The sequence below is a fragment of the Rattus norvegicus genome (assembly GCF_036323735.1).
Source record: "Rattus norvegicus strain BN/NHsdMcwi chromosome Y unlocalized genomic scaffold, GRCr8 chrY_unlocalized_9, whole genome shotgun sequence".
Taxonomy (NCBI): domain Eukaryota; kingdom Metazoa; phylum Chordata; class Mammalia; order Rodentia; family Muridae; genus Rattus; species Rattus norvegicus.
Window position 1 is genome coordinate 910,792 of NW_026947412.1, and position 13,028 is coordinate 923,819.

Genomic DNA, 13,028 nt, shown 5'->3' on the forward strand with positions numbered 1-13,028 from the left:
ACTGTGTACGATAACAAGAGACATTTAGAAATTCAATATATGTGACTAGAGAAAATACATTCCATTGAGTAGCATACTCAATATTTCAAAAATATCATCATGGAAATAATATTAAGAGCTTTAGGACAAGAAAAAATAATGAACACCAAGTCACAAGCATCACAGAAACACCTGGAAGTCACATGGAATTCTAATATCAATCACACGCATTCTATGCTCTATTCATATCCTATTACATGTTCATTCCCTAACACAGTCCACCAGTGATTTTCTAGTCCCTGCAGTCTCTGAGGAGCAAGGGTCTGGATCAGCTTTTCACATTCGGTTTTGAGGCTCCAAGACACATGACTGCACCACTGATGGCCTCCAGTTTACAGGGAACTACCCTGTTTTAAGAGTCGCTTGACTGCACAGTGTCTTAAGCACTCCTTGCCCTTTCCGTTCATGTTGATCCTTCCAGAATCCCTTGTCTTGGCCCCTGACAGTGTGCACAAGAGCAGATAGCACTCTGGATTCAAAGGAGGAGAGTCGACAGGGATCCTCCCCATTCAGAAAGCTTGGATGATCGCCCGCTACTACAAGCAGAATTGACAAGTGAGGCAGCTCCTGACTGGGCCATGAAGACCTCGCGACTGCCTCCTGCAGACCTCGCGACTTCCCGGTGCAGACCTCACGACCCCCGTGCAGACCTCGCGACTGCACCATGCAGTCCTCGCTACTGCCCCGTGCTAACTCGAGGACAGGCCCTCTCGAGCTTTGGTTGTTTCCTGAGGTCAATGGTCACTCGAGATTTCCCTGCTTTGCCTTCCGGACTTGTCCAAAGTTCTCGGGAGAGAGAGCAATACTCAAATGATACAGCTCAACTGATGTTCCTCACCACTGGGAAGTACATTCACTGCCACTTCACGAGTAGTAGCCCATTTGCCATTTCTTGTTCAATTTCCTAACGACTAAAAGGCCAGATGTGTGGAGAGAGGCCAGTGAGCTTCATCCCGGACTTTACCCTCTGACCATGCACCGCCGATTTCCCAGCCTCCTCGGCCTTGGAACGCCTTTAGATTCCCCCAAGATGATTATAACACCGGACTCCAATGGGGGAAGCACTTTAAGGGTTCCCAGTGTTCGCCACCTGAGACCGCCTTCAGTGTCCCCCAACCGGATTATAACTTCCTACACCAGTGTGGGAAGCAATTGAACAGCAGAGACCCGAGCGACTTTGTACCTCCCGGACTACTTAGACGCACTCGGTACAAGTTCAGATGCACAAAACCCTATGAAGACCAGAGATTCAAAAAAACCTGATATTCGTGCTACAGAAAAGCTACGGAAACTCGAAGATCATATGAAGGCTTCAGTCAGTAAGGGGGTCCTAGACCACAGACCGGAACTGACAGAGAAGAAGAAATGGACAGTTCCACTTCCTCTGAGGGTTCCTGAGGGCATGAGTAATTCACTGACCAAGGATAGCAGATCACTGAGTAACCCACTGACCAGGGATACCAGAACATGTGCTTACATCCTGCTACCAGAAAAAGAGTGGCCGCATCTTTAGTGCTCATTCTTGGGAAGATGAAAAAAAAAGTGGGTTATTTCTACTGGGTTTGAAGAAAATATGGACTTTGACGAGTTGGTAGCCAGAGTGCCTGCAACATCTACAAAACACAGTACTGGAGAGAACACTGAAAGATTCAAAGTAGATTACACTGTGCCTGGGCCACCTTCTGCTGACTCTTCTACTGACAAACTTGGACAGGTAATTTCCCCACACTTTCCAGGTTCCCAACATCCTTCCCTATCTAGACATGGAGAACTTCGATCTCCCATTTTACCCCAAGATATTCCTACCCACCCAAGACTTTGCGGAAATAACCAAATGTTTCCAATGTTCTATAGGGTTATTCCACATTTGCCCAAGTGTCCAAAATTCTTCCCACAGATACTGAACGGAAAATGATACATTCTCCTCTTCCAGAAGGAGTGTTTTTTTTTTCTTCAATCTTTATTAACTTGAGAATTTCTTATTGACATTTCAAATGTTATTTTCTTTCCAGGTTTCCATGTTAACATTTTCCAAGCCCCTCCCACTCCCCTTCTACAGGGGTGTTACTGTCTGATTCTCCCCCACATTACTGCCCTTCTCCCAACAATGCCATTCACTGGGGGTTCAGTCTTGGGAGGACCAAAGACTTCCCCTTCCACTGGTGCCCCTACTAGGCATTCAGTGATTCCTATGATTTTGGAGACCAGGGTCAGTTCATGTAAAGTCTTTGAGTAGTAGCTTAGTCTCTGGAAGCTCTGGTTGGTGGGCATGTTATTTCACATGGGGTCTCAAGCCCCTTCAGTTCTTTTAGGCCTTTCTCTGATTCCTTCAACGGGGATCCGTTTCTCAGTTCAGTGGTTTGCTGCTGGCATTTGCCTAAGTATTTACCATTATCTGGCTTTGTGTCTCAGGAGAGATCTACATCCAGTTCCTGTCAGCCTGCCTCTCTTTGCTGCTTCATCCATTTATTTAGTTTGGTGGCTGTATATGTATGGGCCCCAATGACTGTTCCTTCATTCTCTTCTCTAAACATTGACACCCTGTGCCCTACTATGGGTATACTTGTTCCCCTATTAAAGAAGGAGTGAAGCATCCACATTACAGTCATCCTTCTTGAAATTCCTGTGGTCTGTGCATCTTGGGAAATTAGAGCATTTGGGTTAATATCCGCTTATCATTGACTACATACCATGAGTGTTTTTTCTGTGATTGGGTTACCTCACTCAGGGTGATATTTTCTAGTTCCATCCACTTGCCTATGAATTATATGATGTCATTTTTTGAGAGTTGAGTAGTATTCCTTTGTGTAGATTTATCACATTTTCTGTATCCATTCCTCTCTTGAAGGGCATCTGGGTAATTTCCATCTTCTTCTGTGAATATAGTGGAGCATGAGTCTTTGTTGTATGTTGGAGAATGTTTTGGGTATATGCTCAGGGGAGATATACTTGGGTACATAGATAGTGCAATGCCCAGTTTTCTAAAGAAGCTCACAGAATGATTTTTACCAGTCTGCAATCCCACCAAAAATGGAGGAGTGCTCTTTTTTTTCTCTATATCCTTGCCAGAATCTGCTGTCACCTGAGATTTTTTTTGTAGCCATTCAGACTGGTGTGACGTGGAATGTCAGGGTTGTTTTGATTTGCATTTTCCTTATGATTAAACATGTTGAAAATTACTTTTTTTCTCCATATTTATTAACTTGGTTATTTTGTTTTTTAACATTTCAATTGTTACTCCCTTTCCCAGTTTCTGGACCAACATCCCCGTATCCCATACACATCCCCTTCTATATAGGTGCTAGCTCCCCTTCCTCCCTCATTAGTGCCTCCCCAAAACAATCCCATTTAATGGTGAATTCAGTCTTGGCAGGACCAAGGTCTTCCCCTTCCACTCGTGCTCTTCCTAGGATATTCATTGCTACCTATGAAGTTCGAGCCCAGGGTCAGTCCATGTATAGTTTTTGGGTAGTGGCTTAGTCTATGGAAGCTCTGCTTGGTTGACATTGTTGTTCAGATGGGGTCTCGAGCCCCTTCAAGCTCAACTGATTCCTGATTCCTTCAACAAGTGTCCCGTTCTCAGTTCAGTGGTTTGTTGCTGACATTTGACTGTTTATTTGCTGTATTCTGGCTGTGTCTCTCAAGAGAGATCTACATCTGGATCCTGTCAGCCTTCACTTTTTTGCATCATCTCTTATCTCCTTAGGTTTCTGTATATGTATGGGCCACATGTGTGGGAGACTGTGAGTGGGTGTTCCTTCTGTCTCTGTTGTAAACTTTACTTCCCCATCCTCTCCCAGGTATATTATTGTTCCCCATTTAAAGAAGGAGCAAAGCATTCACATTTTGGTCAACCTTCTTAAGTTTCACATGTTCTGTGCATCTAGGGTAATTGGTCTAATACCCACTTATCAATAAGTGCATACCATGTGTGATTTTCTGTGATTGGGTTACTCACTCAGGATGATATTTTCCACTTCCATCCATTTGCCTATGAATTTCATAAAGTCATTGTTTTTGATAGCTGAGTAATATTACATTGTGTAGATGTACCACATTTTCTGTATCCATTCCTCTGTTGAAGGCATCTGTGTTCTTTCCAGTTCCTGGCTATTATAAATCAGGCTGCTATGAACATAGTGGAGCACGTGTCTTTGTTACATGTTGGGGCATATTTTGGGAATATGCCCAAGAGAGGTATAGCTGGTTCCTCAGGTAGTTAAATGTCCAATTTTATGAGGAAGCTCTGCACTGATTTCCAGAGTGGTTGTACCAGTCTGCAATCCCACCAACAATGGAGGCCTGTTCCTCTTTCTCCACATCCTTGCCAGCATCTTTTATCATCTGAGTTTACATCTTAGACATTCTGACTGGTGTGCGGTGGAATCACAGTGTTGTTTTGATTTGCATTTGCCTTAAGACTAAAGATGTTGAACATTTCTTTAGGTGTTTCTCTGCCATTTGATATTCTTCAGCTGTGAATTCTTTGTTTTGATCTGAACCCCATATTTCAATAGGGTTATTTGTCCCCCTTTAGTCTAACTTCATGATTTAGAGTTTGACAATCATTATCCTAAGGATCCTTTGCTACAATTTTTTACTGAGCATCCAGTGATCTTTCCTCAGGTCACTGCCTCAGAGCGTTAGATATTTATACAGATGGCTCCAAAACAGGTGTAGGTGCCTACATGTTTGATTCTCAAGAAACAGTATTGATTCAGTACAGTCCAGGAACACCCCAAATCACAGAATATAAAATGGTATTGGAAGTTTTTAAAATATTTCATGATTCTTTTAATTTAATTTCTAATTCTGCTTATGTAGTTTACGCTCACTTGAAATTTCAGGGCCAATTACTTCGACTAATACTGTATGTCAAATTATTTTCGAATTACAAAAATTGATTTGGGTCAGAAAAAATAAGTTTTTCATACAACATATCCGAGCTCATACTAATTCGCCTGGTCCTGTGGACAATAATAACGACTTGGTGGATGCTAGTACTCGTAGAGAATTTATTTTTCATGCAGCTCCAGTTGATCTTACTAGAGAATTGCATCAAAAGATTCATGTTCCTGCCTTTACAAAAGTTTAACATCTCTAGGGCTACAGTTCGTGATGTGGTGTTAGTTGCCAGAATTGTGTTCAATTTCACCACCCTTGTCATGTGGGGATTCACCCTTGTTGTCTGATCCCCCTAAAACTTTGGCAGATGGATGTCACACACATATTTCAATATGGAAATTTAAAATATGCTCATTTTTCTGTTGATACTTGTTCTGGTATTATACATGCTACTCTGGTGACTGGTGAAAAGGCTAGTAATGCCATTAGTCATTGCTTAGACACATGGGTGGCCTGGAAAAGCCTGATAGTGTTAAGACAGACAACGGGTCTGCCTACACAGCAAAGTCCTTTAAGGAATTTTGCCAGACAATGCAGGTTTGTCATACTACAGGATTACCATACACTCCCTAGTGGCAAGGAATTGTGGAAAGAGCACATTGTACCTTAAAAGAGCTTATAAAAAGCAAAAAGGGGGATTTGCCAGTGGCCAAACACCAAAAGAAGAACATTCATTAGCTATTTTTACTCTAAATTTCTTAATTTTGTCCGTGCATGGCCGCTCTGTCACGGATTGCCATGCTGCTACTACACCTATGAGTAATGCAGAAGAAAAGTGGAAGGAAGTATTAACTGGTGAATGGTGTGGGCCAGATCTTGTGATTTCGAGGTCTAGGGGAGCTGTTTGTCTTTTTCCGCAGAACTAAGAAAATCCAATTTGTACCTGAGCACTTGACTCAAAAATTGCCTTCTGCTCTCCTGAAGATGAGACTACGAACCCTACTATAGCTGGGAATGGTAATCCAGGTTGATTCACTAATCTTGTGGGCTACTGCCAGATCCTGGCCAGTACCCATGCCAGTTCATAGCAATTCAACTGTTTTGCCAAACTTTTCCTCTGCCTCCTGTTTGTGTGATGCTCCCTGTATTTTGCCAAATGGAGAAATGCCCCAATGCTATGCAGCCATTAACTTTTCTCTGTCGCAACCTTATGTTTTATTTAAAGAACTCTTCCCTGCCTTGCATTTGGTTGCGTAGAGCCACATTTCAATATTCAATATAATATAATCTCTAATGTGAGCAATATACCCATTTGGTATCTGGCCTCCTATTAGTTAATCAAAGGATAGATTTAGTTCAAGGACAAATTGAAGCACCTTACCATATTACGCAGCTGTCCTGCTTTTCTTCCCATAGAGGCTTATGCATTACTCCTTTGCAAGTTAACTTTTCTCACCATTCTCAACAGAGCAAAGAAATCTTGAATTATCTGAAAGGGAACTATTCCATGAAAGCAGAGCAACTATCAAGACAATTGCTGATGTAGATTGCTGACTTAACAGCACTAGGTTGGACCCTATCACAGTTGAAGACTTTACGTCATGGATTGCCAATGCTTTCTCCCTTTATTATGCTTCTCCCAACATAGGGATGGCCTCTTTATAAGATTAAGTGTTCGCCCTAGATCATTTTTGTCATTGTCATGTGGAATCATTGTATCCAGAGATGGGTAAATATCCTCGAGTTCGGTCCAACCTGAGACAGGAGGCCCAGTGGTTGTATGTGAACCCAATGATGGGTAAGTCTGAGTCATCATCAGGAATGACCTAAGACAGGAGCAATGAAAAGAATGATGTTACACCCAGATCTAGACCATTCATATTATTAAACAAAAAAGGGGGAGAAGTGGGGAGCAGCATGGTAAAACAAAGATGGCGCAGACATCCTGTCCCGTGTGGTAGTAAATGACTTATCGAGGATGCATAGGCTTGTCCACTTGCCAGGGCGGCCTTATGATAATGAGGTAATCCAGAGCCCTGCTGTGGTGAACAACGGTATTTGCATACTGCTCATGCATGGAATTTGCACCTGGCATCAGTTGGATGGGACAGGAATGTGCTAATGAGGGATTCATGCTCTGCCAATCCATGAAGGACAAGTAGCAGAGTAATAGTGGGGTGATTCATGACCCACCAATCCCTGAAGGACAATTAGCATAACCACAGTCTCTTCTCTACATAAGGCAAGCGCTTTTCCCGCTCGAGTTCCCCTTATCAATAAAGAGGTGGTCCCGCAATAAAGGCTGTTAAGAAGAATCCCACTGTGTTGCGTATTCCTTGCCAGCCGAGGTGTACGTGACACTTCAGAATAAAAGTCGTAGAAAGATCAGGAATTGAAGGCCCATTTCTAAACATAGTGAAAGAAATATACTGTAAACCTCTAGATAACATCATACTAAATGGGGAGTAACTTGAAGCAGTCTCACTAAAATCAGGGACTAGATAAGGCTGCACCACTTTCTGCCTACTTATTTAAAACAGGACTCCATGTCATAGACAGAGAAACCAGACAACAAAAGGAGGTCAAAAGGATACAATTGGAAGGTTAGATATCAAAATATCACTATTTGCAGATGATATGATTGTATACTTAAGTGACCCCAAAAGTTCCACCAGAGAACTACTTAATCTGATAAATAACTTCATCAAAGTGTCAGGGCATAAAATTAACTCAAACATACCAGGAGCCTTCCTATCCTAAATGGATAAACAAGCTGAGAATGAAAATAATGAAATCATACACTTCACAATAGTCCCAAATAATGTAAAATATCTTGTTGTGAGATTTACCAAGCAGGTGAATAATCTGTATGACAAGAAATTCATGTCTCTGAAGAGAGAAATTGAAGAAGAACTCAAAAGATACAATGAGCTTCCATGCCCATGAATTGACAGAATTGATATAGTAAAGATGACAATTTTGCCAAAAGCAATCTACACAATCAATGCAATCTCCGTCAAAATTACAATTCAATTCTTTAATAGAGAGAGAAAGAGCAATTTGTAAAATCATTTGGAATAAGAAAAACCCATGATAGCTAAAACTATCCTCAACAATAAAAGAACTTCTGCGGGAACCACCACCCCTGAACTCAGCAGTATTACAGAGCAATAGTGATAAAAACTCCATGGTGTTTGTAGAGAAACAGACAGATAGAGAGTGAAAAAGAATTGAAGACCCAGAAATGAACCCACAAACCTTTCACTTGATCTTTGGCAATGGAGATAAATCCATCCAAAGGAAGAAATATAACATTTTCCGAAAAAAGGGCTGGTTGAACTGGAAGTCAGCATGAAGATGAGGGCATATTATACCATTTTAAGACCATGTACAAAGCTTAAGTACGAGTGAATCAAGGACCTTCACATTATACCAGATACACTCAAACTAATATGTAGGGAGAAGCTAAAGATGGCTCCGACATCCGGTGATCATTAGTGATAAACAACTACAAGGTACATGTCGTGACATTTCTCCAGCAGTTATCAGACTGGAGTAATATTCATGTTAATAAGGTATTTCATACTCCACCAATCCCCAGAGAACAAATTTACAACCACAGCCTGTCTTGTATTTAAGTCAGGTGCCTTTGTTCCCCAGGGTCCCCCATATCAAGAATGAGGTTTTCCTGCAAAAAGGCTGTTGAGAAGAATCCAATGGTGTGGTGTCTTCCTTACTGGACGACTTGGGCACTACAACTTGTACGGGGACCCAAGAAAATTCTCTTTTCTCAAGTGGATTCGGAACATTTCAGCCTCAGGACTGTGACGTGAGGAAGTTTCTTGATGGGACGATAAAGCTCCTGGATAAGAGATCATAAAGCTCCCAGAAAAGGGACGATAAGTATCCCAGATAGTGTCGATCAAGTTCTGGTGTGTTAGGGACTATAAAATTTCCCTAATGGGAAAATAAGTTTCTCTGGAGTAAGCAGAGACGATGAAAGCCTTGTTTTACAGGCAAAAAGGTGAGTGAAACGTGGCAAAGTTTTTTTTTTTCCCCAAATGATCTTCTGTGGGTTGTACTAACACTTTTGCCTTTTACCCTTTTTGTGTGGTGGTGTTGCTACTGTTTGAATTGCCACCATCCAGGCCATGAATACATGTGCTGGGTAGAGACCACTAATGATGAGCTACAAACTGGTGTGTAAATAAACACTCCAGCTTGCCCTGCTCGTAAATCAATAGTAAATAAGGTCGTAGATCGTGGGAAACTCACACTCCACCCCCTCCTGTCAGCTATTCAGGAGCTTGTTGGTCAGCGTAAGCTTAAAATCAAAAGGAAAAGAGACAAGGAAACTTGAGGAAGAAATCACTCTTAAATAAAATTTCCCCAGATAAGGCCTCTGGCTAAGGAGTAAGTGTAGTAAAAGGAAATTTAATTTTATGGACCCTGCTCTAGTAGTGGTGTGTTGGTTGATTCCCAATGTTAATTTTTGAAACATAGTGTTTTATCTGTGCTTTTGTTCCCAGCCCACACAGTAGGGGGGAGCAAAACTAGCTGCGGAGCTGCTACAGTGAACATGGAAACTTCTCAGTCTCACCCAATTTTCCTGGCTCTTCAAGAGCTGTTTGAAAGAAATAGACAGGATAAAAAGAAGCACTATAGAGAGATTTCTTAGTGATTTCGAAGCCATTACTCCTTGGCTAACTCTCTGGGAATCTCATGGTGGACAGCTGAGATAAGCTGGGAAAAGATTTAAATTTTGCTTGGGAGCAAGGAACTATAAAGACAGAGGATGGGCCGGTTTGGCACTTAATGAATACCTGCCTAGAAGATCAGAAATGCTGTTAACAGGCTATAGAAAAGGGACAGGCTGTGTTAGAAATGTTACAGAAAGAACGATCTGAAAAGGCTGAGCGTAAGGCGGGGGAAGACTCTAAGTAAAACAAGAACTAGAAAGGAATGTATCCATAACTCAAAGAACAAGGTCAGAAGAAAAAATTTCACTTGCTCCCAATTGAACACCTGACCTTCAACATTTGCTCACAGAAAGAGAGTGCTCATTAAGACAACTTCCTTAAGAGAGTCTGCCTTATCTGCTGGCTTTATTCCAAGAGAGGAGTCAGTCTCCAGCATTAAGTTACTTTTCCCCTTGATCTCCAGCATTAAGTTACTTTTCCCCTTCATCATCATTAACATGGAGAGTGCCTTTGATCCTGTCCCCTCAGCAGCCAGTTTCTGCCCCTATGGTAAAAATGCCCCAGATTTGGGGACAGGGGGTGCCTAAAGTAGTTTCAAAAATGTCTACAGCAGAGTATGAGTAACTTTGTCTTTCTAGACAGAACAGGCTTTGCTCTAAGATGATAAGAGGTGAAAGACTTGGCATAGGCTCTTCACCTTACTCCAATAAGGGGTTGTGACCAAGGTCAAGATTAATGTTTTCTTTTCCATGGGCCTTTAGCCCTCTGAGACAGTTTGATAAAGGGCCACTGTTGAGGTCCTGAAAGTCCCAGGTGAACTGGTTACAATTCTTTTGTCAGTCTTTTGATGAAAAAATCATGTAAAAACATTAAATGACTTTCAAAAGTTACTAGGAAGAATAAATTGAATTTGACCCTATATTAAAATGCCTAAAGTAGATTTACAACCACTCTATGAGATCCTGAAAGGAAATTCTCAGGTTACATCACCCTGTGCTGTAACCAAGGAAGCAAAATTATCCTTGAGAAAAGTAGAAGAAAGACTGGAAAAAGCAATGCTAAGAAGGTAAAAGGAAAAGGAGGTTCTCTTTTTGTGTATACTGAGAACTTTTCGTCAGCCTACAGGAGTGCTATGGCAAAAAGGACCACTACTGTGGATTTATCCCCATATTTCTCCGAATAAAACCCTTGAATATTTTTCCTCTGCTGTCGAACAGCTTGCTATGTTAGGTGTTAAATCTTGTATTCAGCATTTTGTTATTTTGTCCAAGAAAATTATACCATATACTACCACTCAGGTGGAAACATTGTGTGCCCTGATAGATGACTGGGCCATATTATGCTGTAGTTTTGATGGAGAGTTTGAAAATCATTATGCTAAGGATCGTTTGTTACAATTTTTTACTGAACATCCTGTGATCTTTCCTAAATTCGCTGCCTCAGAGCCTTTGTCTGGAGTGTTAGATATTTATAGAGATAGCTCCAAAACAGGTGTAGGTGCCTATATGGTTTATTCTCAAGAACCAGTATTAATTCAGTACAGTCCAGGCACCCCCCAAATTGCAGAATGTAAAATTTTATTGGAAGTTTTTAAAAGATTTCATGATTCTTTGAATATAATTTTTGATTCTGCTTAAGTAGTTAATGCTCTGCGCTCACTTGAAATTGCAGGGCCAATTATGTCGACTAGTACTGTGGGTCAAATTCTTTTAGTATTACAAAAATTGTTTTGGGCCAGAAAAAATAAGGTTTTCATACAACATATCCGAGCTCATACTAAATTGCCTGGTCCCATGGCCAATAATAACATCCTGATGGATGCTAGTACTCGTAGAGAGTTTATTTTTCATGCTGCTCTGGTTGATCTCGCTAGAGAATTTCATCAAAAGTTTCATGTTCCTGTTTTCACTCTTCAACAAAAATTTAAAATCTCTAGAGCTGCAGCTCGTGATGTTGTATAAAGGTGAGAATTGTGTTCAGTTTCACCTCCTTCCTCATGTGTGAATTAACCCTCGTGGTCTGATCCCGCGAAAATTTTGACAGATGGATGTCACATACATATCTCAATTTGGAAATTTAAAATATGCTCATGTTTCTGTTGATACCTGTTCCCGTATTATACATGCCCCTCTGATGACTGGTGAAAAGGCTTGTAGTGCCATTAGTCATTGCTTACAGACATGGGCAGCCTGGGGAAAGCCTGATAGTCTCAATACAGACAACGGTCCTGCCTACACTGTAAACTCCTTTCACACATTTTGCCAGACAGTGCAGGTCAGTCATAGTACTAGATTGCCATACAATCCCCAAGGTCAAAGAATTGTGAAAAGAATAGATCGTACCTTAAAAGAGCTCTTTCAAAAACAAAAAGGGGAAATTGCCAATGGCAGAACACCAAGAGAACAGTTGTCTTTAGCTCTTTTTACTCTAAATTTCTTAATTTTAGATGTGCATGGCCGCTCTGCTGCGGATCGCCATGCTGCTACTAAACCTATGGCTAATGCAGACTTAAAGTGGAAGGATGTTTTAACTGGTGAATGGTGTGGCCCAGACTCGTAATTTTGAGATCTAGGGGCGCTGTTTGTGTTTTTCCACAGAATCAAGACAATCCAATATGGGTGCCTGAATATTTGACTTGCAAACTGCCTCCTGCTATTCGTGAAGATGAGACTACGAACCCTACCATTACTGGTGGAAATGGTAATCCAGGTTGATTCACTCACTCTGTGTGCCATTGCCAGATACTGGCCAGTACTTATCCCAATTCACAGCAATTCTACTGTTTTCCAACTTTTTCTGTACATCCTGTTTGCATGATGTTCCTTGTATAGCGCCAAATGTAGAATTGCCCCAACGGTATAGTGCCACTAATAATTCTTTGTTACATACATTATGTTTCACTCTTAAAAATTCCTCCCAGCATTTTATATGGTTGTGAAGGACCACATTGGCCAATTGGTTAGATCCTATGAACAATAGTGCTGTGGGCACTGGAACCATCCTGGCTGCTTTGAGTCAAATTGCCCAAGTAGCTTCTTCAGGCAGTGAAAACACATCAATCAATAATTCTGCTAAGTTGAACATTACAACTTTGATCAGGATACATAATTGTAGTTTTTCATGTATTACTCTTTACAGGTTAACTTTTCTCAGTATTCTAACAGAACAAAGAAATCTCAAATTATCTAAAAGGAAACTGGTCCATGAAAGCAGAGCAATTATCAAGACAATTGCTGATACAGATTCCTGTCCTTAACAATACTAGAATGGAACCCATCACGTTTAGAGATTTCACATCATGGATTACCAATGCTCTCTTTTTTTTAAAGAATGGGCTAGCATTTTTGCCTGGGGAGCCATTGTCCTCTTGGGATGTGGAGTATGTCTATGGCTCTTTTGCGGTTTACAACGAGAACATGACAGACACAAAGCGATTGTTTACCA